The sequence below is a fragment of the Mirounga leonina genome, unplaced genomic scaffold (genome assembly GCF_011800145.1).
Source record: "Mirounga leonina isolate KUSES-001 unplaced genomic scaffold, KU_Mleo_1.0 Mir_166, whole genome shotgun sequence".
Classification (NCBI taxonomy): domain Eukaryota; kingdom Metazoa; phylum Chordata; class Mammalia; order Carnivora; family Phocidae; genus Mirounga; species Mirounga leonina.
Genome location: NW_023270418.1, coordinates 2168299 through 2196190, shown reverse-complemented (window position 1 = coordinate 2196190; position 27892 = coordinate 2168299). Strand labels below are relative to the sequence as shown.

At 43.2% G+C, this 27892-nt stretch overlaps 1 protein-coding gene across 2 annotated transcripts in view; it reads right to left on the bottom strand.

Moving 5' to 3' along the window:
- NELL1 (neural EGFL like 1) overlaps positions 1–27892 on the bottom strand; it is an 807199-nt gene that overhangs the window by 542850 nt on the left and 236457 nt on the right. The window lies entirely within an intron of this gene.

Here is a 27892-nt window from a genome sequence, read left to right as displayed (position 1 = left end):
TAAAAAAAAAAAATGTTTTACTGTTAAAAAATGAGAAAAGGAAATGGTCACATCTAGGGAAGTATAAGGAGAGAGGGTGACTGACTATAAGGGGTATACTGGATGGGACGGGATGCTCTAACAGATAAAGGACATTAGGTAAAAACTAAGGAAATCTGAATAAAGGTATAGACTTTAGTTAATCAAAATGTATCAGCATTGCTTAACTATAAACAAACACACTATGAAACTGAGAACTCCATGTCCTATCTTTGCAATCTTTCTGCAAATCTAAAACTGCTCTATAATAAAAAGTTCACTTAAAGAACAAAAGAAAAGAAAAACACCCTTATGGGATAATGTAGAACCCATTTAATCCTCACAGCAACCCAATGAGATAGCTACCATAATTTTCCCGATTTTGTAAAGGAGAAAACTAGAACAGTGAATAAAGTAACTTGCTTAAGGTGACACGGTGGTGGAGTGTGGATTCAGATCCAGTGTGACCGCAGACCATGCTTTTTAGTTACCACACGGTGACTAAGACCGTATATGACACTACCAGTGTGACCGCAGACCATGCTTTTTAGTTACCACACGGTGACTAAGACCGTATATGACACTACATGTGCTTTCCCTTCTTCACACCCAGTTCACACTCACCACTTCCGGGACAGGGCTTTCTCCAGCCAAGACTACCGCCACTGAGCTCTCCAGGCACAGGCTGAGATTTTCCTCCACCAGGTTGCCACCCGTGTGCCACTCCCACAACCCTGTCCTCTAGCCATCCATTTTCATCACTTGCCCACAATTAGGAGCCAAACTGGCCCCTTTCTACACCCTCCCCAACACCAGATTATTCGGTGCACCGCTTTCTAGACCTTGCGGCAGAGGGAGAGGCTAAGTCAAGTGAGTATTCACTTTAACATGGGGCACAAGCCAGCAGTCTCAGGGCATGGCCTGGGGTCTGCCTGAAAGAGGGTGCAAACAGGCTCAGGGGAGAGACCAAGAACGAAATATTGGTCCTGACAGTTACCAGCCAAGACTTCCATGCAGAATGAGGGAGCAAGGGAGCTTCTGATGCCCCTCACTCCAAGACAATGCCCACTAGGGAGAAAGAAAGGGCATCCTAGAGGAAACTTTGTGGGTTTGAATGCAAGGCTGCCAAGAGGAACATCTCTGAGCATAGTATACCAGCAAGAGCTGGGATATGCTCTCAGGGTTAGAATTGACAAAAAGAGACAAGGTGAAGATTTGTAGCCCCAGGATGCTTGCTATAAGAAACAGCATTCTTGTGGTAGGAGAGGGCTCTTCCTACCTTAGCATTTTTTGCAGCAACTAAAAAGTAGGGTGGCTACAGTGGTGCTCAACTTGGGGGTGGCCTGTGTCCTTTAGCTTCGAATCTCAATAGGGAAGCCAGAAGAGACACAGGTCCTAACCCAACATTCTCTCCTTACGGTGCCTGGAAGCCCACTCTCAACAGCAGACAGGGTGTATGTGGTACACTGGAAAACTAAGGTCCTGGAGTCAGAGTTGCCCCAATTCTCTCAACTGCATCCCTTCAACTATAAAGTGGAAGAACTTTCTCTTGCAAAGTGACTGTGAAAATGACATTACTTTTGTAGAGGAACAACAGGGGCTGGCATCCAAGAGGGGCTCAGCAAATACTAGTTTCCTGCCCTTCAGATTATAGTGACTATGGTACTAGAAATAACTCTAGAAGTTGAAACTGAGGATGAATGTATTTATGACTTTTCCTTGCATCCCCATTATGTGTTCGATGCTGGAGATAAGCAAAAACACACATAGCCCCTGAGCTTGGGGAGCTCACAGTCCTGTACAGAAGGCAGACAATAATCAGTGAACTACACATGAGGGTGTTGGCTAAGAAACTGACATGAGGACGCTGCATATGTGATAGATATGAAGATGGAAACCAAAGATGCTCCCAAAGGAAGGACTTGCTGCCCAGATGCAGACAGTGTGGTCAGGAGATGGTCCCCAGCTGTTAGCTCTTTCAGGGTCCACTTGGCTGCAGGCAGATGGCTGCTCTGAGGACATGCCCTTCCCAGGACAGCCTGCAATGGGGACAGAGCCAAGTAGGGATATACATGCCCAGTTGTTTTGGTCAAATATGGCACAACTCTGACATGTATATTTGCTCCAGATCTTTGTCGTGTTGGCATTATAACTCCTCTCTCTGACCAATCCTGCTTCCTTCCTTTTGCTTTCACAGTTGTTGATCCCTAATAAACATTTCACACCCCAAATTCCATCTCAGCGCTGTCTGCTCCCAGAGAGCCAAACCTGTTACAGGAAGAAAGGGGACAGGTCTACCCAATGGACAGAAAACATGTCCTGACTGGGAGCTGCAGGAAAGCTTCGCTAAACAGGAGATTCTTAAGTTGATTTCAACAGCACAGTTAAATCCTAAGAAAGCAAACAGAAGGGAAGTAAGGTTGATGCCGAAAAATAAGTGTGTGAAATCCACATTGGATGGGTGAGATTAGCAGTCTGAAGAAAGAGACGTCGAAAATTCTATACATGAATGACTGAGGAATTCAAGAGCACTGAAAACTCCAATCAGGGTGATTTGGGAGTCATTTCAAGGAATGAGAATTACAGTGTGATTGTAATTGACGAAGCAGAAGGAAGCCTCATCAAAGGCAGTATTCCTTGTTTAGAGAAAGACCTTGAACAGAAGGGACACTGGGCAGTATTCCACAGAGGACATGACTCAAGCTGGGCAGTTTGGACTTTGTGGAGACGTTTTACAAAATGATCCGGGGAGGGGGGGAGGTATATTTTTACCTGCTTTAAATTCTCCAGTAAAAAATGTTTCTCGTCAAGCTTTGTGATGCCTCACTGTTCAAAAGAGCCCCTCGGGTCTACCCTCAGATTAGCCTATTTTTAAAGCGTGCAATTCTAGGTACTTTACATACATTTTAGTGTATGATTTACCTTCGATTTCTAGATGGCAAATATTACCACTTTGATTTCGAGGAGGATAAAACCCAAGGTCCTAAGTTTTAAATGACTTGTCTGCAGTCGTAGCTGTTAGGTCAGAGTGCGGCGATTTGAACCAGGTCTGCTGTGCCCCAGTCTTTGGTGATTATAACTGCACATTCGGCATAGTCCAGCCCTTTCAAACCTCACCTGAGGTCTCCTGCTAATCCTAGTTCTCTGGGAAGGGAGGAAAGAGAAGGGGCAGACAAGGTGGGGTGGGGAGTAGTTAGCAAGCTGGATCCTCATTTACCGTAAGAGAAAGGCAATAGATAATGAATAAAATTGTATAGAAGAGAGCAATATAAAGCACATCATTAAAAAAAAAAATAGCTTATGATCAAGAACTGTGAGCTCATGATTTCTTAAATCTTCTGAATCACCAAACTCAGCATCCACATTCGTCAAATTCTGCAGAGATGTGACTTCACAAAACTTCAAGCTTAAGTTTTTCTCCCAATTAAAAGCATAAGTAAAACAGACCAAATTTCTCAGGTTTACAAAATCCTGGAGAAAATGAAGTGACCCATTTAAAATCTAGAGTTACTATCAGGGCGCCTGGGTGGCTCAGTCGTTAAGCGTCTGCCTTCGGCTCAGGTCATGATCCCAGGGTCCTGGGATCGAGCCCCGCATCGGGCTCCCTGCTCGGCGGGAAGCCTGCTTCTCCCTCTCCCACTCCCCCTGCTTGTGTTCCTGCTGTCGCTATCTCTCTCTCTGTCAAATAAATAAATAAAATCTTAAAAAAAATAAAATAAAATTTAGAATTACTATCAAACTTAGAAAGGCGATTTTTACCTCCTTTTGCTTTCTCAAAGTTTTGTAGATGTACAAAATTATTTAATTCAGAAAGAAACAGGGCAGCAGTGGGAAGGGGTGAGTCATAGACTGTTGACCATCATAAGCCATGTAACACTGTTACTTTAAAATATACATTTTGATAGAAATTAATATGAAATACAGTGCTCTAAGAGAAAAAATATTCGTATAGCACAGTCTCCAAAGCATGCCCGTCAATCCATTCCTCTAAATGTTTCACACCTCCATTCCTCAAATAAGCCAGAACAGCAAAGAGCCACATCCACAGAACACAAGGAAAGGACGGGGAAGTGGGCAGGGTGCATCCTGGGGAGAGAGGACTCTCGTGGCCACTCAAGAACAGCCAGCTCCTGAGAGGGTATGTACATTGCCCACACAGACTCCCCAGCCTACCCGAGCCTACTGCTAATAAAATCCTCCTCTGAGCACACACTTGTTAAAGAACCCTCTTATCATTTTTCCTTCCCTTCAAGGTTAGAATATCCTGGACTGTCAGAGATAAATGTCTGAATTGCCTGACAGTTACTATAAATTACTGAATTGACATTCTGAGATATAATATATAATCAAGTTCTATGAGCACGTCAAACATCAGTCTGTCCGTAAGAGATGGAACTCTTCGCAAACTGGTAAAATCAGATTTCTGAGGCAACAAGATGCAGACCCTGTGCAGTAGTGATTTGCACCAGAGGAAACGCCAACTTGCATGGGATTTCTGGGTAACCGATCACGCATTGTTCCTCTTGTGATGCTCTGTGATTCACTGTGAGCCACAGGTTTGCCTTACAAGATATAATGAAGTCTAAGCAAGGGTTGGAGTCTTATTCTTCTCACCAATGTGCACCATGGACACAGGCAATGTGTTTCAATTTCATAGCCTCAGCTTTTTGCACTCCATCTAAGAAGTAGACCACCATCAACAATGACTAGGGAATGAGTGATACTAAATGCCAGGAGGCTCCATAGAAGTTGATGTGAGGGGCGCCTGGGTGGCTCAGCCGGTTAAGCGTCTGCCTTTGGCTCAGATCATGATCCCAGGGTCCTGGGATCGAGCCCCACATGGGGCTCCCTGCTGAGCAGGAAGCCTGCTTCTCTCCCTCTCCTTCTGCCTGCTGCCTCCCCTGCTTATACAGTGTCAAAAATAAAATCTTTAAAAAAAAAAAAAAAAGTTGATGTGAGACAACTGTAGGAATCAATGCCAAGGAGTATGCTGAATCAGGCAAATTGGTGTTCCAGGAATTTTGATGGTGGCAGCTCTAAGGCAGAGACAATCATCATCGGGACCTGTCCTGAAGTGGCTGTCATGTTTTACAACAGTGAACTGAAGTACGATGGTTTGGGAACATACCAAATACACAAAGGCCCAAGGCTATCAAAGTGTTATCAACATCCATCTCCCACCCAATGAACTCTCACTTTTGCACCTGATCCTATGAACATGCTTGGAGGCTGCTGAGTCAACCTTCCTTGGCATTCTGAATCGCTTCAGTTGATGAGACAATGTGATCTAAGAACTTCACCTTCTCCTTCATGTCAAATTCTACTTTCCCTCTCAAATGCCCAAGGCTAGTGACTTTGAAGGGCAGGCCCTACAATACAACAGAAAGATATCACAGACTCAGGCTCCCCAGAAGGAGACCTCTTGAGTCTGCCTGTCTCACATTCCAGCTTAGGATACACGTGAGGATGAGCATGGGGATTCTGACAAGTTAGCCTTTCCCTGTAAACTTGCTCTTCTCCCCATACTTCTGTCCATACTTCCCCCCGCCGCATTAGTTCCTTACCTACACTTTTCTTTCAGTTACTCATTCTTTCATTTATTCAACTTTTCAGCACCTACCAGGTACCAGGCTCAGTGTATTTAAAAATTACTATATGCAGCCTTTGCACCAAGACACTCACAGTCTTGACCCCATATCTAAGAACCTAAAACATTCCAATAAATTCTAAAAAAATTATCCCAATATCCTTTTATTGAGAATCATGTAGACAAAGTACCTGGAGAGTTCAATCAACAAAAATTTACTGAATCTTTCCACTAAATGATTAGCATCAATCAGTCTTCATGATAGAAAAGCTTTAGGATAGAGCTCTTCCCTCTCAACATATTTTCAGGGAAGTAGGTTAGACAAGTCTGTACATATGAAACAGTAAGCACTGTAAGAAGTTCCAGAATGTGTGATCCAATCTCTATTTATTTGGGGATTATAAGCTGTAATCACTGTAGAAGTTGAGAGAAGGCAAGTGGGAGCTGTTTAGAGAGAGCTGGTGAGTTCAACCTCCTCCACTAAGGAGCTTGACACAGTTACTTCACTTTCCTGGGCACCTATTTCCCCCACTATAAAATGAGAAGGTTGGCTTAAATCATTGATAAAGTCACTTCCAGCTCTGAACTCCTTGGTGTGTCTCTAGTACAATTCATAGAAGGCTTCATGTTGGGGCATGAACCTCATCTGCGCCATTGCAAGTAAACAAACATGGATATTTCTATTCATATTCACATCTTTAGTTATATATCCAAAGTGTTACAGAAATCATTTTCGATCGCAGGTCACACCTTAATTTTTTTTTTTTCACACCTTAATTTTTAAAACTGCTTGTTTTTAAGTGGATATCTTGATCCTATTATCATTCTTTAATGTGAGAACTGGAGGATGTGATGAAATTACTGTTTAATAATAACAGCATAGCACCTAAATTGCAAATGAACGCATGCATCCCTCCCACACATATCCAGGACTGAGACACCAAGAGGATGAAATCTGGCCGCCTTGATGTTAACAAAACAGAGAAATCTCCAAGAGAAGGAAGAGAATGCCAGAGAGAAAGGCTGGCAGGGGTGTAATATATGCATGCAAAAAGCTCCAAACAAGACTTGCAGCAGTTAAAGCAGAGAGCAGCCCAGGCTAGCAATAACTTTCATCCCAATCATTTCTGCAATTTCTCACCCCATGCCCGATATATACACACAGCTGTGAATGCCCAATCCTATCAATATGTCTCATGTTATTATGTCTTCCGGGAAGAATATGTCACAAAGAACTGACATTCATAACAAGTTTAAAGGTTCTAGGAATTTCAAAAATGCCTGCCTCCACCCCAACTGGTGAAAACAAAAGGTAACCAGACAGTAAGGGAAAGATGCTGAGTTGATGGCTTTCTCTTGTTTCCCAAGTTGAGGGACAGGATGGAGGCCTATGTCTGGAACACAATGCTGCCTTGATCAAGGGAAAAGGTCTGTGAACTGTTCTGGTCCCAAGAATAAAGCAGGATCAGCCCATCGTCACTAAGCATTGTTACATGTAAATATATCACCTGCTACCCCACCAATAGGGTTGGTGAAGGGGTTGAATAATCCACTCAAGTTAGCTCTGAGCTTAATTTTGTATTTTGCTTCCCTAGTGATTCATAGTGTCAGAGGCTGCTAGAGATGATGCTTATTTCACTCAAAGACCAAGGAATTCACTTTGGCTTAGCCTGCCCACCTCCCTGTGAAGTTGTCAGAGGGAAATAGTCATGAAAGGGGCAATGACAAGTAGGAAATCATGTCCCACAGTGGACACGACTCCATTGCAAGGCTTTTAGATGAATGCCATGTAGTTAATGGCTTCAATCCCAAGAGAAGTCTTGGGATCTTAACCTGCTGCAGCTGGCTCCAGGAGAAACTGGGTCTTGAGAAACTGTAAGCACTGAGAAGAGGAAAGAGCAGGCTAAGAACTAAAGATGGCTAGACCTGTTTCAGAGAGCAAGACCAAACTAAGTCACCACATGGAGGGAAGATAAGGCCCCATTACTCAAGTACAGTATGACCCAGTCATATTAACAATCTTGCTTCTTGAGAAGGATCAAGAGGGATTTGGGAGAGGATCAAGACCTCCAAATTTTGTATCCCCCGTAAAGAGCAGAGATTCTGCCTTTGGCCACCACACTGAGAGAGTAGGAAGGTTTCTGATTGTCTACACTTCCTGCCATTCTGAGTCTTAGCCATTCCAAGCAAAGCACTTAATTAAAATGAGTTCCTTGAGTGTCACCAGGAAGACAACACACAGGACAGACTCCATATCCCAGGGATTCGCCAGATACCAGCTATGGTTTTTTTGTTTGTTTTAATCTTCCCCTAAAATCTATGACGTTAGTACAATTACATGTATTTTATAAAGAAATCATGACTCAAGGTTAAGTGAGCTGTCAAAGTCCACTGACAACTGACGCAGGTGGGTCTCAAACCCAGGTCAGCCTAAGTCCAAAACAGGCTTTATTGCCACGTTCTTGTACTTGCATCACAGGACACATTCCTAACATCATGCAAAATTGTTGGTCAAGAATAAGCCCACCAAGGTGGTACCCGCCACTTTGGGTTGTATCTCTAGAGCATCACTGTTAAGTTTGCCTCTGCAAATTAAAGTCATTTGAACTGTGATGATTCAAGCAAGGGGCATAGACAATATTAAAAATGAAATGCCATTGTGAGTTAATGAGACATCAGAAAGCTTTTAACCTCAGGGCTGCAAAACTGTGCCGTTAATGCCGATGCTCATAAACACCGTCTTTATCGAGAAGAGAAGAGATTGGAAATACACGCTACTCATTCAGAAAGACAAGGGCCAAGAGGCAGCAAAATGCCAGTGATCAGGCAGCGGCACCCCTGCACTAGGAAGTGGGTTCCAAATGCCACCAGTGTGATAAGCCATCCACGTTCCTTCCCCGCCACAACCCTGCCAGAGCCCGGCTCAACAGCCACGTGGTGGGAATCCAGACTGAGACAACCACACTCACCTTCTGCTCCCATTACCAGCCTCTAGGGCAAAAGGGGGAGAACTCTGGTGTTACCTATGTTGTAAACAAAGAGAAGAAGGTAAATGTCCAGAATGTTTTGGAAATAGAATATTATTTTAAGAGGAGGCTTAAATGAGCAGTAGCAATAAACCTCATTTTAAATCTTTTTGCAGAAAATCATCATATAAAGGTTTTTAACCACCCCTAAGCACCAGCAAATACCATAGAAATAAAATACAAGCTGATAAGAATAACATGACTCTACTGATTCTGAATATGAGACCTCACTTTCCAGAGCTGTAGCTAAAGCAAATTTGAGAAAATAGATTTGGTGTATTCTGATCGCAGGACACGCCCTAGATGGTTTTTAGATGGATGTTGCCTTAATTTTTTATATGAACTTGTTTGCTCATCATTTGCTTCCAAAATACAGGTATGGAAAAAATTAACTGGTTGAGGTATTCCACCAAGGTAGCTGTGGTTCCTAGGCTTTGGATTTTAGCAGATTGGTAACAAACACTGCAAAAACATTATTTTTAAATAATGAAACTCTCATAAATTATAGCCAATATTCTTGTCAGACAGTAAAGATTTAACATACCATATGCTACCACCATCCCTTTATTTTTATAAGGACATTTTAAGACAAAAACATAAAGGATGGGGCGCCTGGGTGGCTCAGTTGGTTAAGCAACTGCCTTTGGCTCAGGTCATGATCCTGGAGTCCTTGGATCGAGTCCCGCATCGGGCTCCCTGCTCGGCAGGGAGTCTGCTTCTCCCTCTGACCCTGCCCCTCTCATGCTCTCTATCTCATTCTCTCTCTCAAATAAATAAAATCTTAAAAAAAAAAACAAAAACATAAAGGATGGTCCTTTAAGTGCAGCACTATAGAAAGCTCCCTTCTTATTCTTATTTTTCTCATATAACCATGCACATGTGAAAACAAGTGGCACCAATCCATGCCTGATATTTGAAAATTTCCATGGGGAGTTTAGAGCCAGGATTCCTGGGCTGGACTCTCACTTTTCCCATGAAAGAACACTATATAACAATGGCTCTTCTAATATTGTGCCTTCCTATAACAATGGGGATAATAATCTCTCTCTCGGGTTGGGGGGGGCGCCCATATATTAGATTGAAGTAAGGCAATAAACAAAAATAACTTGTAATCAAAAAAAGGTCTGCATTAATGTTAATTGTTATTATATGTTATGTAAACTTAGCATACCATTCTAATTAGATTTTATTATTATTTCAATTAGTATATACTGAGTACCTATTATGGACCAGAAAGATTAAAAAATGGAAAATTAACTTCCAATGTCATAAGAGCTCTAACAGGTACCATGAAGTAGAGTGGAGGCACAGATGGGAAAACCATCAGTTTCCCAGATGGGATCATAGGGCACCAGTAACCCACGACCCATACGACCCAAAGGGAAGACCGGGGTCCTTCCCTTTTTCAACATCCCTCACTCCACAAATATCCAGGAGAAATATTCATCTAGATTTGGTATTTGAACACTTGCCTATCTCAAAATGTGAGCCTACAACGTTCAGAGGCAACTGATTTAATAATTCATGTAAAAGGCAAAAGTTAATTTGGCATGCATTCTTGCAGTGTATTTCCTAGAGTCAAACAGCCTCAGAGCTGGGGGATCCTGGACCCAACTACCCCCTGCAGCTCATACGATGGCAGGCAAATGCCCTTCCAGCTTCCCTGGCACAAGGACAGCTGTCTCTGCACAAACACAAGTCAGCACAAAGGGTGTGGAGAAGGAGCCAGAATCCCAGCTGGCTCATTTATGGGATCTGTGACCTCGGGCAAGTCACTGGCCCCCTCCAAGCTTTGGTCTCCACGCCCTAAAAGGAGGACTCGGAGCTCGATGACCTATAGTGAGTGCTCCTGCCAGCCTCAAGGTTCCAGGCTGTCCAGGGCACGTGGTAATGTGACTTAGAAAAATGGCATTTTAGTCAGCCCTGCACTGTTGAAGCTCTCTGGGCCTGTTCTTTCCATAGCATATCCTGGTGCAGGGGTAGCCAAATATGTCCCCCCTCTGTCAAAGAACCAAGAATCAATAAAGCTAAACAAAAACACATAACTGTATGTTTACAGCCATGATTTTTTTTTTTTAAGATCTTTTTTATTTATTTGACAGAGAGAGATACAGCGAGAGAGGAAACACAAGCAGGGGGAGTGGGAGAGGGAGAAGCAGGCCTCCCGCGGAGCAGGGAGCCCGATGCGGGGCTCGATCCCAGGACCCCGGGATCATGACCTGAGCCGAAGGCAGCCGCTCAACGACTGAGCCACCCAGGCGCCCCTACAGCCATGATTTATAGAAAAATCATGGGCCTCCTAAAGTCAGGGACTAAGTCTAGACCACTTTATTCCCAAAGGTATTCCAGCACAGAACCTGGACACAGGAGATGCTTCTACACATGCTTATTCTACTAGTTATTAATTAATGAGAATAGATAGCACATTTAAAAATACAGAAGTTACCAATTCCGTTAGTGGGTAAAATATTAATACTCATTCTATTTGTGGTTAAAATTATAATCATGCTTTTAAGGATTCAGTGCAACACCCTAGGGGCAGAGGAATTTGGGGGTATTAGGAGAAATTCTTAGCATTCAAGATGACTCCTAGTGTAGCTGAAGGTTGAAAAAGAGAATCCACTGCAGGGGAAAGTGGCAGGAGACAGCATGGACAGCTGCCGGAGGCCTCAGGATTGGCAGAAGAGCAAGTTTAAGGACAGTGGGCCTTACCAAAGTGGCTCAGCAGAGGAGGACAATGTCCCACTGGCTGAGAGCTCTCACAGTCAAGCAGTCCCTGAGCAGTAACACCTTCTGCCATACTCAATGCAACACTTTTTGGATGGAGCAAGACACTGTGAGAGAACACTTTTTGGATGGAACAACAGCAAGGCTGTTGGGGAGAATATGGGAGGAAGGTTCAGTGCAAGCCTACAGGCCTTTTCTGGCTGAAAAAGTTCCCAAGTATAGCTTCCCCCTGCTCTGCATACTCTACTTACTGAACTTAAAGCTTCCTGGTTCAATACAATGGAATAAACTGTCCAGATAAGCAAGATGACTTTCCAGTTCCCTTACCCCCAACCTTCAGCATTTCCCACTCACTGCTATGGATACAACACTTATCAGAGACAGGATGGTCAGAGTGCCCAAATATCAGCAAAGCCTTTCCTTTTGTTGGTTAACTACCGTAGGTCATTGTTATAGATTATTCTAGGCATCCCGTTATAGATCATTCTTGCTTAGCCTCCATACTCTCCAGATCTAAAGCCTTTTAGGCCCTATAGCCTAGCTGCCCCTCAGAAGTTTTATCTGCAGAGATGCTGGAATGGTTGAGGAATGAATGGAGATGCCGTTTGTCCTTCCTGGTAGCCATGGAGATGGATCGCTCTGCTCTCTTCAAGAAAGATCTTGCTGTTTAGTTGGGAAAAGCAGAATTAGTGGAGAGCCCCCATCTGTACCATCCCCTCAGCATTAAAGCTGAGGCCACATTCTCCCTGGGCTCTCCAGCCAGGGCCTGAGTACGGCAGAATCACAAAGGTCATTTATGAGCAACATGGGATTCCTCTAACAGACACTCTTTATTCGGGAGTTCTCCACTGACTGGCCAAGACTCCCCCAGGTCGACAGGTGGTCTGTGGATACCCCTGCCCCATACTGCTGCTTCCCACTCCACTTTTCATAGGCCTTCCCCTCTTCCCCAATAAAGGAGTCTCCCTTCTAACTCTATTTCAGCATCGATTCCCAGAAAACCCAAATGACACACCAGGGATACTTGAAATGTGACTCCAATTGGGGGTGCAAGTCCTTCAATCAGAGCCCCTTCCCCTGCTGCTCGAGGCACTACTATAACCAGCTCGCAAGCTCCCAGAAACACAAAGTCCCCAGGGATATGGCTAAAGAAGAAGAGAAAATTCTCCGCTCCCCCTCCCAAAGGTAGAAAGAATTTAACAATGTTGTCCAAAAAAAAAAAAAAAAAAAGTTCCCTCCAATATTTGGTTTCTTTCTTCCATCTCCAACCTTTTTAATGAGATGAAGTGGGTGATCAAGATGACTTCCCAGGCACCTCTCCGTAAGCCCTACTTAAATGGTCCCACATCTCACCCTAGAAGTAAGGAGTTGTCACCTCTTATTCTGTTCTATGCCTATGAGCTTCCCTCCATGGGATGGAAAGAATTGTATTTTATCCTGCTATAAAAAAGAACATTTATGTCCTGAAATAATGGCTATCAAAAGCTTCACCTTCTACTGCAGCTTGTAAAAAAAAAGCAATTTATCTGATCTATACAAACCCAGTCAAATATACTCTGTTAGGATGAATTGGAGGTATTATAATGTTTTCTCCTACAGAATCTCTTGATTTCAAAAAGTTAAGATTTTCAAAGTTACTAAGAGCTATTTTTGTCCTTCCCAGGTTTTCTGTAGCTTTATTTTTTTTAAAGTATGCACGTCCATAATTGCTAGGAGAAAGAATATTAAGAATCCAAAGCCTTGGGGCACCTGGGTGGCTCAGTCATTAAGCGTCTGCCTTCAGCTCAGGTCATGATCCCGGGGTCCTGGGATCGAGCCCCACATTGGGCTCCCTGCACTGCGGGAAGCCTGCTTCTCCCTCTCCCACTCCCCCTGCTTGTGTTCCTTCTCTCGCTATCTCTCTCTGTCAAATAAATAAATCTTTAAAAAAAAAAAAAAAGAGAGAATCCAAAGCCTAAGGGGAAAAAGAACTCCAACACATTCAGAGGATTCTGGCCCAAGATCAAAAGCCAGTAACAACTCTGAGGTTCTAACTCTGAGCCCCAAAAGGCAGGATTTGTATGACTGGACAATTTAAGAAGAAGTTATCAAGTAGGTTACACTCAAACATTTTACAAACACTCACCAGCCCTCAGCAACATAGGAAACTGGATTAAGGTTTTTATTCAGGCTCAAACAGTAACTATGAATGTCATCTTATTAGGAAAGAAAAGTTTCCCAAAGCCAGATCCACATCTTTCATTGTGATTTAGTCAATCACTGCCAACACCTTTTGTCCAACCCCATTTATTTGCCCTTTGGGGACCTGAGGGACATCGTCCATCAACACTTTAAACATCGCCACCCAAACACACACACTCAAAGCCTTCATAAGACATTTCAAGTAATCAAATATAATTAGCAGACACACTCCGGAGTATCAATGTCCTTTACAGAGCAGGTGGCAGATGAGAAGCTAAAACTCTGATACCATAATGAACAAAAGAACAACAGCAAGCACCTTATTTAAAGCTGAAACGTTTCCAGTTAAAACAGCTTAAAACTCAAATCCGTTAAAAAAAAAAAACACCTATGTCCTTTAAAATTGAGAGCTCAGGGAAACTCAAATAAGGGAAGCTGGGGCTTTTTGCAGAGGTTTATAAGTTTTTAATCAATGAGTTTTTAAAAACCAAACAGAACAAGGTCCAGAGGAAGAGTATTAGTAAGCATGTGATGCCTTAAATTGTCACCTGTTTTCAATGCCACCATCATTGTTAGACTCTTAGAACTAGTACCAATTTAGCCACCAGCGGAGGGGGGAATAATTTTGGAGGGTGGATTCAATGGATGCTCCTCAGCTCCCTTGAAAGGCTCCCCACTCTGGCCTTAGAAATGAAACCAAAAAAATTTCAAACTGAGACATGAATCTTTAGGATGGAAAGTCTAAGGAATGAGTTGAATGTTTCTGGTTCTAGGTGCTGTCACCACTAAAAATGTCGTACTACAGAGTGCTGCCAAGACCCCAAGAACTAGCATGTAGACCAAAGCAAAGCTGTAGAGTAACGTCAGGATGAAATGGCAGCATCACGTTCAAGCATAACGGAGCCTTAACTCTTACAAAAACACCAACAGTGATGGGCAAGAAGACAAAGCAGAAAAACAACTATTCAGCAGGTTGCAGTACATATTTTGTGTACTCTTCCATTACAGGGTTTCTGCCAGTCTTGCAGGCTTGGCACCCTAATCCTGGCATTTGACATCCATCACTGATTTAAGGTAGGGACACAGCATAGAATATACCAAAAACCACCACATATTCCAAGTCACAAGTCCCATAGATAGCACATGAGTCTGGACATGAGTCTCTTTTGCAAACCTGAGTCTCTTTTGCAAACCTGAGTCTAGCCTAATAAATAATAGGAATCTCATTCATTTGATGTGTCGAGTTAAATTTATCAAGTGATGATATCATCCTTTGATTCCTACTAAAAATGTGTATTCCTTTTAAGAAAAGGTAAGATTACAGAAACAAAGAAAAGTTCCATTAAAACAGTCTTCATGGGCGCCTGGGTGACTCAGTTGGTTAAGCAACTGCCTTTGGCTCAGGTCATGATCCTGGAGTCCCTGGATCGAGTCCCGCATCGGGCTCCCTCCTCAGCAGGGAGTCTGCTTCTCCCTCTGACCCTCCTCCCTCTCATGCTCTCTGTCTCTCATTCTCTCTCTCTCAAGTAAATAAATCTTTAAAAAAAAAAAAAGTCTTCACAAGAAGATAAGACATGCAATTTTCATCATCCTTGGCATTAGATAGATTGAATTTAATCTAATTTCCTCTTATACAGAGGTATGCACTGATGGCAATTTTCAAGTGCACTCATTAGACTGCCAAGTTAATAATGCTGACCAGCAGGAGTATGGAAGACAGTGGAAGTTTTCCTACTGGTCAACATTATTGACCAAGCCAAAGCTGTTAATTTAGCCACTGCTTCGGCTCAATAGCTCACAAGATGTATTTTGTGTCACAGTGCTTACACACCTAGGAAATAAGATTAATTTGGGTAATAACAGGACTAGAAGTACATAAAGATAGTGGAAGGTAGTGTATGTGGTGCTTAATGAAAATTGTCACCACCATATTGGAAAAAAGACTGTACACTGAATGCAAAAATGCATCCTTAAAAAAAAAAAACTTCAGAAACAACAACAACAACAAAAATTGGCTGTGACTAAAAGAAAATGGGGGAAAAAAAAGAACTTGTTCTCTATACTGAATCACTTCAATGCAGTATGGTCGACATTCTCATGGAGGATCGGTCTATTAAAAGTATTGGAAGAGAGTTATCTTTTTTTTTTTTAACATATCTAAATGACTTCATTGAAAACAGCACATGTAAATAAAACAATGAAACTATATATACACATATATATGTATATATACATACGTGTGTATATAACTTACAAAGAAAGAAATATAAGGGCTTTTAATTGTTTAGCATTCTTATAATTTTAAAAATATTCTGAAAATACCAAAAAGACTCAAGAAACGAGATTGTAGTAATCAATGTAACAGTTTGCATTTTGCCTCTTGTTTTCCGGTTTTGTCCACAGGTACAACTAACATATCTTAAATAAACTTTCTACTACAGAATAATTTTAAAAGTTGCAGAGATAGTGCAGAGAGTTCCTGAACACCCTTAATGGTAACATATTATATCACCATGGTGTATTTGTCAAAGCTAGGAAAACCAACAGTGGTACATTACTATTAACTCAACTCCAGACTTCATTCATATTTCACACTGTTTTTTTCCACTAATGCCTTTTTTCTCTTCCAGGGTTCCATTAAAGGTAACACGCTGTATTTAGCATTATTCTCTTTCTCAGGCTGGTCTGGGAAAATGGACTTTTTTTTTTTAAGATTTTATTTGACAGAGAGAGAGCGCACAAGCGGGGGGAGCGGCAGGCAGAGGGAGAGGGAGAAGCAGGCTCCCCGCTGAGCAAGGAGCCCAGTGCTGGACTCGATCCCAGGACCCTGGGATCATGACCTGAGCCGAAGGCAGACGCTTAACCGGCTGAGCCACCCAGGCGCCCAGAAGACAGACTTCTAATCTGACTCCAGTCCTCTGGGTTGCGAAGTGCAAAGCAACTGCTGAGCACTCCTGTCTCATCCTTTAGTTTCTGGCTGATGCCTCACATTTATTCTGGTTCTGTCCCACACATACCCCTGACTTGCTGTCGGGGACCTGACATCTTAAATCCAAACCCGCTGCCATCTTTCACTATTTTACTGAATTGTAAATCAGAAAAACATTGTTGGGGCCCTTTTGGTCATACACTGTATGTTTTTAGTAGATAAATCTGGTGAAACATTTCTTGATGTATTTTGCCTCTTGATAATCGAGTTTTGTGATGGTAGTTCTTCTCCTACAGCATTTCTCATCATTAAGGATAAGGATGTTTCGACAAAGCAAAAGGCAAGGTAGGCCCACAAGGCAGGACAAAAGAGTATGATGTCGGGAAGTTCCTTCCAGATACAAAAGGGCAGCTGAAGCCTTTCCAGTGGGGGCAGCATGGCGGTAGAAGAGATTCAGAGAGGATATATGAAGAAGGAAGGCATCAAGGACCTAATACCCCCAACCCCTTAGATTTGTGGGGCAGGGCACAGACATCCAGAAGATAAAAAAAGTAACATCAAGTCTATGAGATACTTTCCCTCCGCCTGTGGATCTTGTGGTTCTAAAATAAAATACTTAAGTGAGCAGAAAGAACAAGTTTTGAGGCAGGGAGAATACATGACCCCAAAATATGCCACTTTGGCGTGTGAATTATTTTGAGCTGAAAGCAATTAAGGTCTAGCAGACTCAAGAACAAAGAATTCACTGCTTAGCCGGGATTTGGAAGCATGAAAGGCGATCCTATTACAGTATGCTCCACATCAACAAAGGGGAGTTGCAAGCGAACAGAAATAGCGGTGTAGCCTATTTAGGCAGAAAGAGGATCAGTGGCTCCTCACAGGAAGGCAGAAAGGAATCCAGAGTTTCCCAGGTCCCCACCGTGAGAAGTTAACACAGCCTGCTACCCGGTGAGGTCATCAGGAAGGGGCCATAAGAGTGAGGGGCAGAATCATCCTAAAGTGAGCTGCCTAGAGAGGTGAGCAAATGGGAGCTACAATTAGGTCTCAGACAATCAGCAGCCCCAGTGACAGCAGAAGTGGGACCCACAGTCGTCAAGATGGAAAGGTACCCTGGGAGCACTCATCATGCATGGAAACCTCCACTAGGAAGCTGAACAGAGACCACCACCCAAAGATTAACGACCTGTCACCCAAAGTTAGAGATAGTAAAGCAGTTTGGAAGAATGATGCTCAGACCAGACACACCAAACCTATCTGCCAGAAGGACAAGTGTCACCTTGAGAAGATAAAGGGCAAGGGCAAGTATCCAAAAGCTGTGAGTGCTTTAAACTTCGAACAGAGACCCAAGGATTGGCACTTCCTCCTCCTTTTCTCAAGGAGGAGTCATGAGAATTAGATCAGACTGAAGAAAATCAATTCTAATACAGTAGTCCCCACTTATCTGCAGGGGATACATTCCAAGACCACCCAGTGGATGCCAGAAACTGCAAACCATATCGGTATCTATACATACTAAGTTTTTTTTTCCCCTATACAGACACACCTATGATAATGTTTAATTTAAAAAGTAGGCACAGGAGATTAACAATAACTAGTAATAAAACAATTATAATACAATAAGGAGTTATGCAAATGCGTTCTCTTTCTCAGAATAGCTTATTGTACTGTGCTCATCCTTCTTGTGACGCCGTGAGGTAAAATGCCCCCATGAGGGCGCCTGGGTGGCTCAGTTGGTTAAGCGACTGCCTTCAGCTCAGGTCATGATCCTGGAGTCCCGGGATCGAGTCCCGCATTGGGCTCCCTGCTTGGCAGGGAGTCTGTTTTTCCCTCTGACCCTCCTCCCTCTCATGCTCTCTGTCTCTCATTCTCTCTCTCTCTCAAATAAATAAATAAAATCTTAAAAAAAAAAAAACATGCCCCCGTGATGAGAGGACGTGGGGTGAAGGACTTCGGCATGGTAACACGGCATTAGGGTACTACTAGCCTCTGACGACACATCAGGAGGGGGGTCATCTCCTTTCAGGTTCTGGGTGACTGCAGGTAAATGAAACCATGGAGAAGGAAGGGTGGGGCTACAGCATACTGAGCCTTAGGGCATTGATTTCAACCCTGATGCCTGAAGATTACCGTATTAACCCTTGTAGAATGAGCATAAAATCTCTGCTTTCGTCCTTCCATCCAAAGCGTGTTCATTCTTCAGCTCACCTTCATGAAACCCACCTAGTTCAGCCCCCCAGTGACCTAAAATTTGTCTGAATTTTCTCTTCCACTTAAACTCTGTAGCATTCCAGTGAGCCTGATTAGCTCTAAGGAGTTGATTTATGGAAGATAGAGACCATGTTTTAGTCTTCTTTTAATGTCCTACACTGCCCAGCATGAAAGAGAGCAGCCCATAAATATGCACCTAATTGACTTATTGATTGACACTCAGTAAGGCAGAGAAGGATGGTGAAGAAGGGATAACAAAAGGAAGAACTGAGATAAGAACTCTTCTCTTCTGGGATGTGGAAAATGAAAACTCTTTATGGAAAGTGATTTTTTTTTTTTATTTCTGCTCCCTCTGCCTTAGTTATTCAGTTACTGAAATCAATAACTATTAATCACAGGAAAAGGATGAGGCAAGTTAATTCCTCTAGACAATTCATACACCCTGTACCTAATGTGATCAATTTTCTTTGCAGCAATTAGGAGTGAAAAAAAGTAACATTAAGTCTGTGAGATATTTTCCCTCTGCCTGTGGATCTTGTGGTTCTAAAATAAAATACTTAAGTGAGCAGAAAGAACAAGTTTTGAGGCAGGGAGAATACATGACACCAAAATATGCCACTTCGGCGTGTGAACTATTTTGAGCTGAAAGCAATTAAGGTCTAGCAGACTCAAGAAAAACTCTTCCCTCTCCTTTAACCACCTACAGACTTTAGATAGAGGGCCTATACCAGAAAAAGAGCTATTACCAGAGTTCACTTTTGCCTGAAAGACCGATCTGCATGGCAGGACAAACTTCCAAATACCAAAATCTACTCTTCTCATGGTCCTGTGAACTTGGCCTCCTCCCCTTTGAGGCCCCATCCCTTAGAGACAGTGTACAAGCCCTCCACTGCCTAACCTGCCCTTAAGTCTCCTATCTTTGGGGCTCCTTTATGTACAAAATTAAATGTATCTTTCTCCTATTAATCTGTCTTATGTCAATTTAACTATTTGACCAAAGAACCTAGAAGGGAAGAAGGGAACAGTTTTCTGCCCTGCAGTTTCCAACAGAGTAGCTCTCCTATTACTATTTCGAGATCCGAAGAAAACATGGTGGAATACGGCAACAGCTAAAATCCAGGTGAGTGGTGAAAATAAGGTCTGATAGTCGCATGGTTGAATCTGTTAGAAACAATAATTATTTATGACATTTTATGCAACACCTTCCAAAGCATATGGTTACCTTATTAGAAATTAAAATTCATTTTCATATAAATCTCAGCAGGATATTACACTGAAATAACTAGAGTAACTCCAGGGGACAACAAATAATTCTAGTTTAGCTTTTCTAAGGCCTGGCACTTATAATATAAAATTTAAACTAATTCACTTGTAAGTACAATGGCAGATTGTACTTACAAGTACTTACAAGTAGAATTAAAAACGTAGACAGGGCGCCTGGGTGGCTCAGTTGGTTGGGCGACTGCCTTCGGCTCAGGTCATGATCCCGGAGTCCTGGGATCGAGTCCCACATTGGGCTCCTGGCTCGGCAGGGAGCCTGCTTCTCCCTCTGACCCTATCCCCTCTCATGCTGTTTCTCTCTCTCTCAAATAAATAAATAAATAAAATCTTAAAAAAAAAAAAAAAAAAAAGTAGACAATCTACCATAAGCATGGGCGTAAATATTCTTTCAGTACCACTTCGGAAGCATGTATAGTTTCACAATTTTCCCCCACAAATCTCTATGGCTTGGTTTTACATTTTTCAGCGTGTGAAACTTTCTGTTCACTAGCAATGCATTGGCTGTCCTTTCTTACTTTTAATTGTGGATATTTAGAAAGAATAGCTTTTAGCGGGCTGGCTTTCTGCTCTTTCAACCAGAGTGAACAATAAATCAGATCATAAAAACGGGCATGCTGTGAGCATTTACAGACACCGATCCATCATAGATAGTTCTGATAGAGCTCACAGAGGTTTCGTCACATTGCTTTTATTGCAGCTTTTGGCTGTTCAGGGAATCTTCATGTTTTTTCAGGACAAGGCTCAGTGCTTATTTTCAAAACTGGCCTGCGGAGTCTGTACCATGATTGTTTTTGATAGTGTGCTGTATGTGGGGGAAATGGGTGTATGTGACTCTTAGCCCAGCATTCAAATGCTCAGCAACAAGGACAAAGTAAATTAGACCCTCAAAAGTGGTCTTAATTAGCCAAGGCATTATTTATAAGCTCAACAGAGGTTATATGATTACCACAGCTTATTTATCTTTACATTATTGTCTTCAAAGAGACAGAAGGATATAGGAATCACATTTTATAAAATTTTATTGAGGATGTAGCAAATGGTGATGCCTTGAAGAAAAAATATAACTAAAGGAAAATCCCTCGCTTCCTGTACTCACAAAATAGTTCTGACACCAAACATGTGGATTTTTTTCTCCCCACACTGATCAACTCCCCAGACACCAGCTGGGTGTCCTATGATTCAATTCTGACATTGTCTACCTGGACGTAGTATTGGGTGCCACAGGTTAAGCACTAAGTCATACAAAAGACTGCCCCCCACCTCAGACAACAATAGTAAGTCCAGAGTGATGGATGGGCTATAAATCAGGGATTCCCATGACCCCTACCATTGAGTTTGATAATTTGCCAGAAGGGCTCCCAGAACTCAGAAAAGTTCTTTCCTACTACTAATTTACTACAGAGGATATTTTAAATGATAGAAATGAACATCCAGATGAAAAGATGCATAGGGTGAGGTCTGGAAGGGTCCTAAGCACAGAAGCTATGGTCCCCATGGATTTTGGAGGGTGCCATCTTCCTGGCACACGGATGTGTTTCTTACTTACCAATTCAGAATCTCTTTAAAACCATTCAGTTTCTTATGGAGGCTTTAACTTCTAACCCTTCCTCCAGCTAAAAGGCGTACAAGACTGAAATTCCCAACTCTCTAATCATAGGGTTGATTTCCCTGGCAGCCAGACCCCATCCAGAGGCTATCCAGGAGCCCCTAGCCACCAGTCATCTTATTAGCACACAAAAAGATATTTATCACTTCAGAAGATTCCAAGGGTTTTAGGAGCTCTGTACCAAGTGTGCCAGGCTTTAAAGTCAGGGGCAGAGAATACACATTGCTTATTCAGTCACACTGGCTCATACGGCCTTTTTTTTTTTCATTTTTACAAGAACGTACTTTAAGAATATGCTTGAAGACTCTCTTTGGTGGCCAATCTGATGGACACTAGCCAACGGCAGTCCGTAGCAACATGTCTAAGTAAGAAGTGAAGGCAAGTTCCCTAATGTGCAGCACAAGTCTCACCAACATCCTGGTCACAGCCCAGCATTGCTATCTACTCATTTAGTCAACGAACAGGCAAAGGCACCAACCCTAGGCTAGCGAGTGTCCTCAAGAACCTGACAGTCCACTACGAGGAATAACAGGTCACTCATCAGTCACAACATCATGATTACAGTAAGTGGAATTGTAGGAACGAGAACACAGAAAATGGAAACTCAGTCAAGAGAACATGGAAGTCCGTCTGGGGGAGTCAAAGAAGGCTTTGTGAAAGTATCTAAATTCAGCCAGATAAGAGTTTGCCAGGCACACAAGAGGAAGGCATTCTAGGCAGACAGAAGCCCCTTCTCTAAAAGCTACAAGCACAGCAAGGCAGTGAGGAGCACCATGCCTTTAGCTCAGTTTCTAGTTAGTGAGAAAAAACGACAAGTCAGCTGGGGGAGGACTCATTCTGATCCAGTGGCAAGAGCCCCAGCTGGTCGGATAACAGAGATTCTGCTCCAGGCTGAACCTATTACTCAACACCCTAACTACAACCAGCACCCAGCTTAACTTCTTTGGATCTCCTTTCCTAATCTAGAAGATGTGCAGATTGAGCCAAAGAATTTCCAACGTACTCAATTTCCAGGAAGCATCCAAACCCTCTGGCAGACAGCAAACCCCAGGCTCCAGCCACCTGCACAGCAGTGAAACACAGGAAGAATCCAATTTAAAGGAAAGACCAGAAATTAAAATCCCAGACTAGGCAAGAAATCCAGAACCCCGGTCATATTTGTTAGGTAGGAGTGCAGTAATTGAGCTCACATTTAAATGAAAAGTCTCGGGGCGCCTGGGTGGCTCAGTTGGTTAAGCGACTGCCTTTGGCTCAGGTCATGATGCTGGAGTCCCGGGATCGAGTCCCGCATCGGGCTCCCTGCTCGGCGGGGAGTCTGCTTCTCCCTCTGACCCTCCTCCCTCTCATGCTCTCTGTCTCTCATTCTCTCTCTCGCAAATAAGTAAAAAAAATTTTAAAAAAAAATTAAATGAAAAGTCTCCTGCCCAGCCTCATCATCAGCACAGCCCTGTTTACAGAGCTGCCCCAGGAACTGTTTTTACTTACATATTCAGCAGCCTATAACTCAGAATTAATAACCTTGCATGTAAATATCTTTGTCTTCATAAAAACGTTACGGGGTTAAATAAAAATATTTTCAGCATTTTTTTTTTCTGCACCCTACACTGGCTTTGAAGGAACAAAGGAAGGAGAGAGGTTGCTGTGCCCTTTGTGCACGATGCCTGTCACCTTGGGAATGTGATTCTCCTCAAGTACAACACTTCTGGGGGAATGAAGAATAAGAGACGAGTTTAATTTCCTTCTGCCAAATTAACTGCCTCTGCTGCTGCAAGGAATGTGCATAATGATACGCTTGGAGAATGGAAGCCAGAGTGGAGTAGCAAGCACCTTTCCCAGAGCAGGTTCTAGTTTAAGGGCAGCCCCTCCTCGGGCCAGGAACCAGCCATTCATGTCCTCCCAGGCACTCAGTGCCAGCACCGAAAGCTGTTTCCTGCAGCCCACGCCAGTTTCCAGAAACACCAACCCCGAGGCAGAGGCCAGCGTGCTGGCCTGGCCCAGGATGCTTCCTCCGCTGTCTTTTCATCGTCAGGTAGGGCGAAGAGCTAAGGACGTTGAGCTCACATTTAAATGAAAAGTCTCGGGGAGCCTGGGTGGCTCAGTTGGTTAAGCGACTGCCTTCGGCTCAGGTCATGATCCTGGAGATTCAGACCCATCTGAATTTTTCTTCTAGCCCTGACTCTAGCCAGATGGGGCATGTGACTTCAGTTTTTCAGGGCCTCAATTTACATCTCTGTTAAAGGGAAATAAGATCACCTACCACACACAGCCACTGGGAAAATTAAATAAGAACATCTGTACGCAGATTAGAAGTCACACAATGAAGGTTAATTTACTTTGCTTTTCCCTTCTTGAAAATACACCTCAGAAATCCCGGTAACAAACAGTGGATTTATATAGTCAGCCCAGCCCACTGATCTACAGGAACTGTAAGACAATGTGTTCCAGCAAAACCATCAGTTGCCATGGGGTGCCTGGGTGGCTCAGTCGTTAAGCGTCTGCCTTCGGCTCAGGTCATGATCCCGGGGTCCTGGGATCGAGCCCCACGTCAGGCTCCCTGCTCGGCTGGAAGCCTGCTTCTCCCTCTCCCACTCCCCCTGCTTGTGTTCCTGCTCTATCTCTCTGTCAAATAAATAAAATCTTTAAAAAAAAAAAAAAAAACCATCAGTTGCCAGAAATGCTGGTATCAGACAGAAATAATAGGACAGTGGAAGACATTCTAGGGCATGTTCCCCCTAAAGTCAGCAAGACCTTCCTCACCTTGGGCTCCAGGCTTTCTCACCAGACCAGTGGTCACTCAGAGCCTCTCTGGACAATTTAAGACAATCCCTTCTCTAAAAAGTTGGAGCATATCTGGAAAAGCTGGACCTGTTGGGCAAACACTGCAGTTGTGTTTCAGGTATAGGGGCTTGCTCAGGAGAATAGCGAGCTGAGAAATCCAGGAGTAGAAGGCACCAGAAGTTGGGCATGGCTGAGGAAGCAGCTGGGGACACGACAGAGAAGTGAGTGCCATAGGATGCTGACCAGGACCTTCCCCTCTTAACCAGAATCAGCCTCAAAGCAGAGGAGAGAAAGAAATCAAGTACCAATTTTTTTAAAGAAGTTAAAAACAACCGGGTGCCAGACACCCTTATCCAGGTTCTTCTACCGAAATATTGCAATTCCATTCCTCTCCCCTGTGTGTAGGAGCAAAGGATTACAGAGCAGGGAGACAGGATGAGGTGTTGTGACTCATTAATCTGGGAGAAATGCTTTTTCAAGGTTGGTTCGAGAGCTTGAGGGTGCTACCAAGGAGGAGAGACTGGGATGCTATTGCTCAGCTGGATCTCCTTACACAATGAACTTACTGATCTTCTCTGTGTCTGAACAGAAGAGGAAGAGCACTGGAGAGAAATGGCTGGGGAGAAAGAAGAATGAACAGAGGAGCACCCCACACTCCTAGTGTTAGCATGAAGAATGCATGCTTCCTAGGTGTCCAGTGAACGCATGAAAGGTAGCCACACTTGAGCCATTTGGGCTGGGCCACACCCAAGAGCTGCCAGTTGAGTAGAGACCCTGGCATTAAGGGACTATTCAGAGCGTACAGCTAAAAGAGGAAGAAAAAAGGGAGTGGCAGTTAGCTAGAAGAGGCCAGTGAGAGGGAATTTCCAAACAGGACACAGACAATGGCCAGACCTTACGCAGCCACATGAAAGGACTTGTATTTGGATGCCCAATGGGAGATGGAATTGAAAAGCCAGGCTATATTCCCTCAGGCCAAAGCTTGGGCAGTGCTAACAAGGACAGGAAAAGCATTAAATTGGATAGGAGATTCCAATCCCAACTAGACTGGGCTTTTTATACACAGAAGTCTCTAGAAAGCTATGAAATCTACCCAGGGTGTTGTCAAGGAAAGAACTGAGGGCAGTGACTGAAGCTGCTTTACACCCCAACTGATTTCACATTGTTCAGCTGACAGGTTACCTCCAAGTCTCCCTAATACTGGATGAGTTCAAGACCTACAAAGAAGGTCAGTCAAGAAGGCAATGTAACAGAAAACACAAGAGCAAAGTGGAAGAACCAAGACAATTAAAAACAGTTTCAATGCCCAGGCCTTGTTTATATGGATCACCCTTTTTGCAATGAGTCCACGAGCAGGCTTCTTTCTCCAGCACCGAGCTGGAAGACGTCCTTGCCCAGGGATGGGGCACACCTAGCTTTTCTGCTGCAACCTCCTCCCCAGAGTGCCCCAGGCTTCATTCATCTCCCAGACATTTAGCATTAGAGACCACAAACCACCTACCCTACCCCTCTCTCCAGAAACTGAAGATCATCAATGAGAGGATTCTGTGTCACACACACCTGGATTTCTACCCAGCTCTGCCACTTGTTGGCTATGTGAGCGTGTAGGCAAGTGACTCAACCAACATGTACTTCAACACCATGAAGGGGCAACTACCTTTGCAGATGGAGAAACCAAGGCTCAGAGAGGTCAAGCACTTTGCCTGAGGCCAAAGAGCTAGCTAGTAGAGGAATCAAATGGAGAACCTAGGTCTGTTCAACTCCAAGCTTTGTGTGGTAGAAAGTCCAGAAAACCACAATCCTCCCTGAGGTGCCCTGACAACCCAGTAAGAAAAAGCTTTGGGGGCGCCTGGGTGGCTCAGTTGGTTGGGCGACTGCCTTCGGCTCAGGTCATGATCCTGGAGTCCCTGGATCGAGTCCCGCATCGGGCTCCCGGCTCGGCAGGGAGCCTGCTTCTGCCTCTGACCCTCCCCTCTCTCATGTGCTCTCTCTCTCTCATTCTGTCTCAAATAAATAAATAAAATCTTTAAAAAAAAAAAAAAAAGAAAGAAAGAAAGAAAAAGCTTTGGGTAAAAATATATAAGTATTATGAGCATAAGATGTTGCCATTATTATCTACAAGCAGATGATAATAGGGCTTGTGGGATTAAATTCGCAGCTATTTATTTAGCAATGATAGGTCGTTCAATTCTGACTCAAATGACTAGCATTTTCTAAGAAGGGATGTTAAGTCTGAAATGCAGTCCGTCCCTATGCGCTCTAACACAAGCAAGGAAAGCAGGGAAGAAAATAGCAAGAGGGAATTTATCAAATTAAAGAAACATTTCTTTGGATTCCAAATACCAAACAACAGAGTGAAGATACCACATCATATTTATAGTCTCTAATGGAAGATAGAAGTGCAGCTCAAGCCAGGAGGCTAAGCTGGGATGGTTATGAGTCTTCGAAAGCACAGATAAGTGCCATTCTTTCTTATACCTTTGTTTCCTTTAAGTGGGAAATACAGATCCTGGTTTTCAGAAAAAGAAGTCACTTCCATAAAATACTCTCTGCCCTGGAGAAGGCAAGAACTCCACTATATTAAAAAGTCTTAAGCACTGTTCAAACACTTTACATATCTTATTTTATTTTACCTTTAGAGCAATGGTGTAAGTAGTATTTGTATCCCCATTACTAAGATGAGGGAAAATGAGGCACAAAAAAGGTAAGTAACTTGCCCAACATTCACAGCTAATAACCGGTAAAGGAGAGATTTAGGTCTGCACACCCTGTCTCCAGAGCCCACGCTGCATCAATTTTTATCAGATAAGAGGACATATAACAGAAGACAAACTAGTTGAGATGGCTTACAAAGGGAGAACGGTGATTAGAATGTGTCTAGAGCAAAATCTACACTCGTTTAAACGACTTTGACTTTTTTCATTAGAATGAGTCAATGTTTCACCGGTATAGGGTTTCTTTCTTATCTGTTAAAAAAGCCATTTTGATTATTGCTTACCATATGCCAGAGATTGTATGAGGCAAATATTGCATTGTGTGTTCTGCAGTTTTCTTCTGGATTAATTCTTTAGAATGCTTACCTCTTCACCCTGGTTAAATATTTTTTAATAATTTTTGAACTTTACATAGGAAAATGCTTTTATATATAATGCTATGAAGCTGAAGGTTATAATATTGGAAGGATAAAAGGAAGACCCACGTGACCACCCCCGCATTTTCTGACTCTCTCAGAGTGCTACACTTCCCCGTCACTGTGGTGTAAGACCTGTATGATGTCTCCGGTCATTTGTTCTACTGATGTGCCTAAGAAAGGTAAAAAGGTGAGTGAATTTCTAAAACAGTGATTCTCAAAGCATGTTCCTGCCATCAGGAAGGAGGGAGGAAACTGTATCGTCTGAGAATCTATGAAAATGCCAAATTATCAAGCCGCACCCTAGACCAATTCCATCAGAAACTCTGGGTATGGGGCCCGGCCATCTGGCTCCTGATGATCGTGATGAAGGCTGAAATCTGTGAGCCACTGGCACCTGGGAAAATCAGAGACTTGTGGG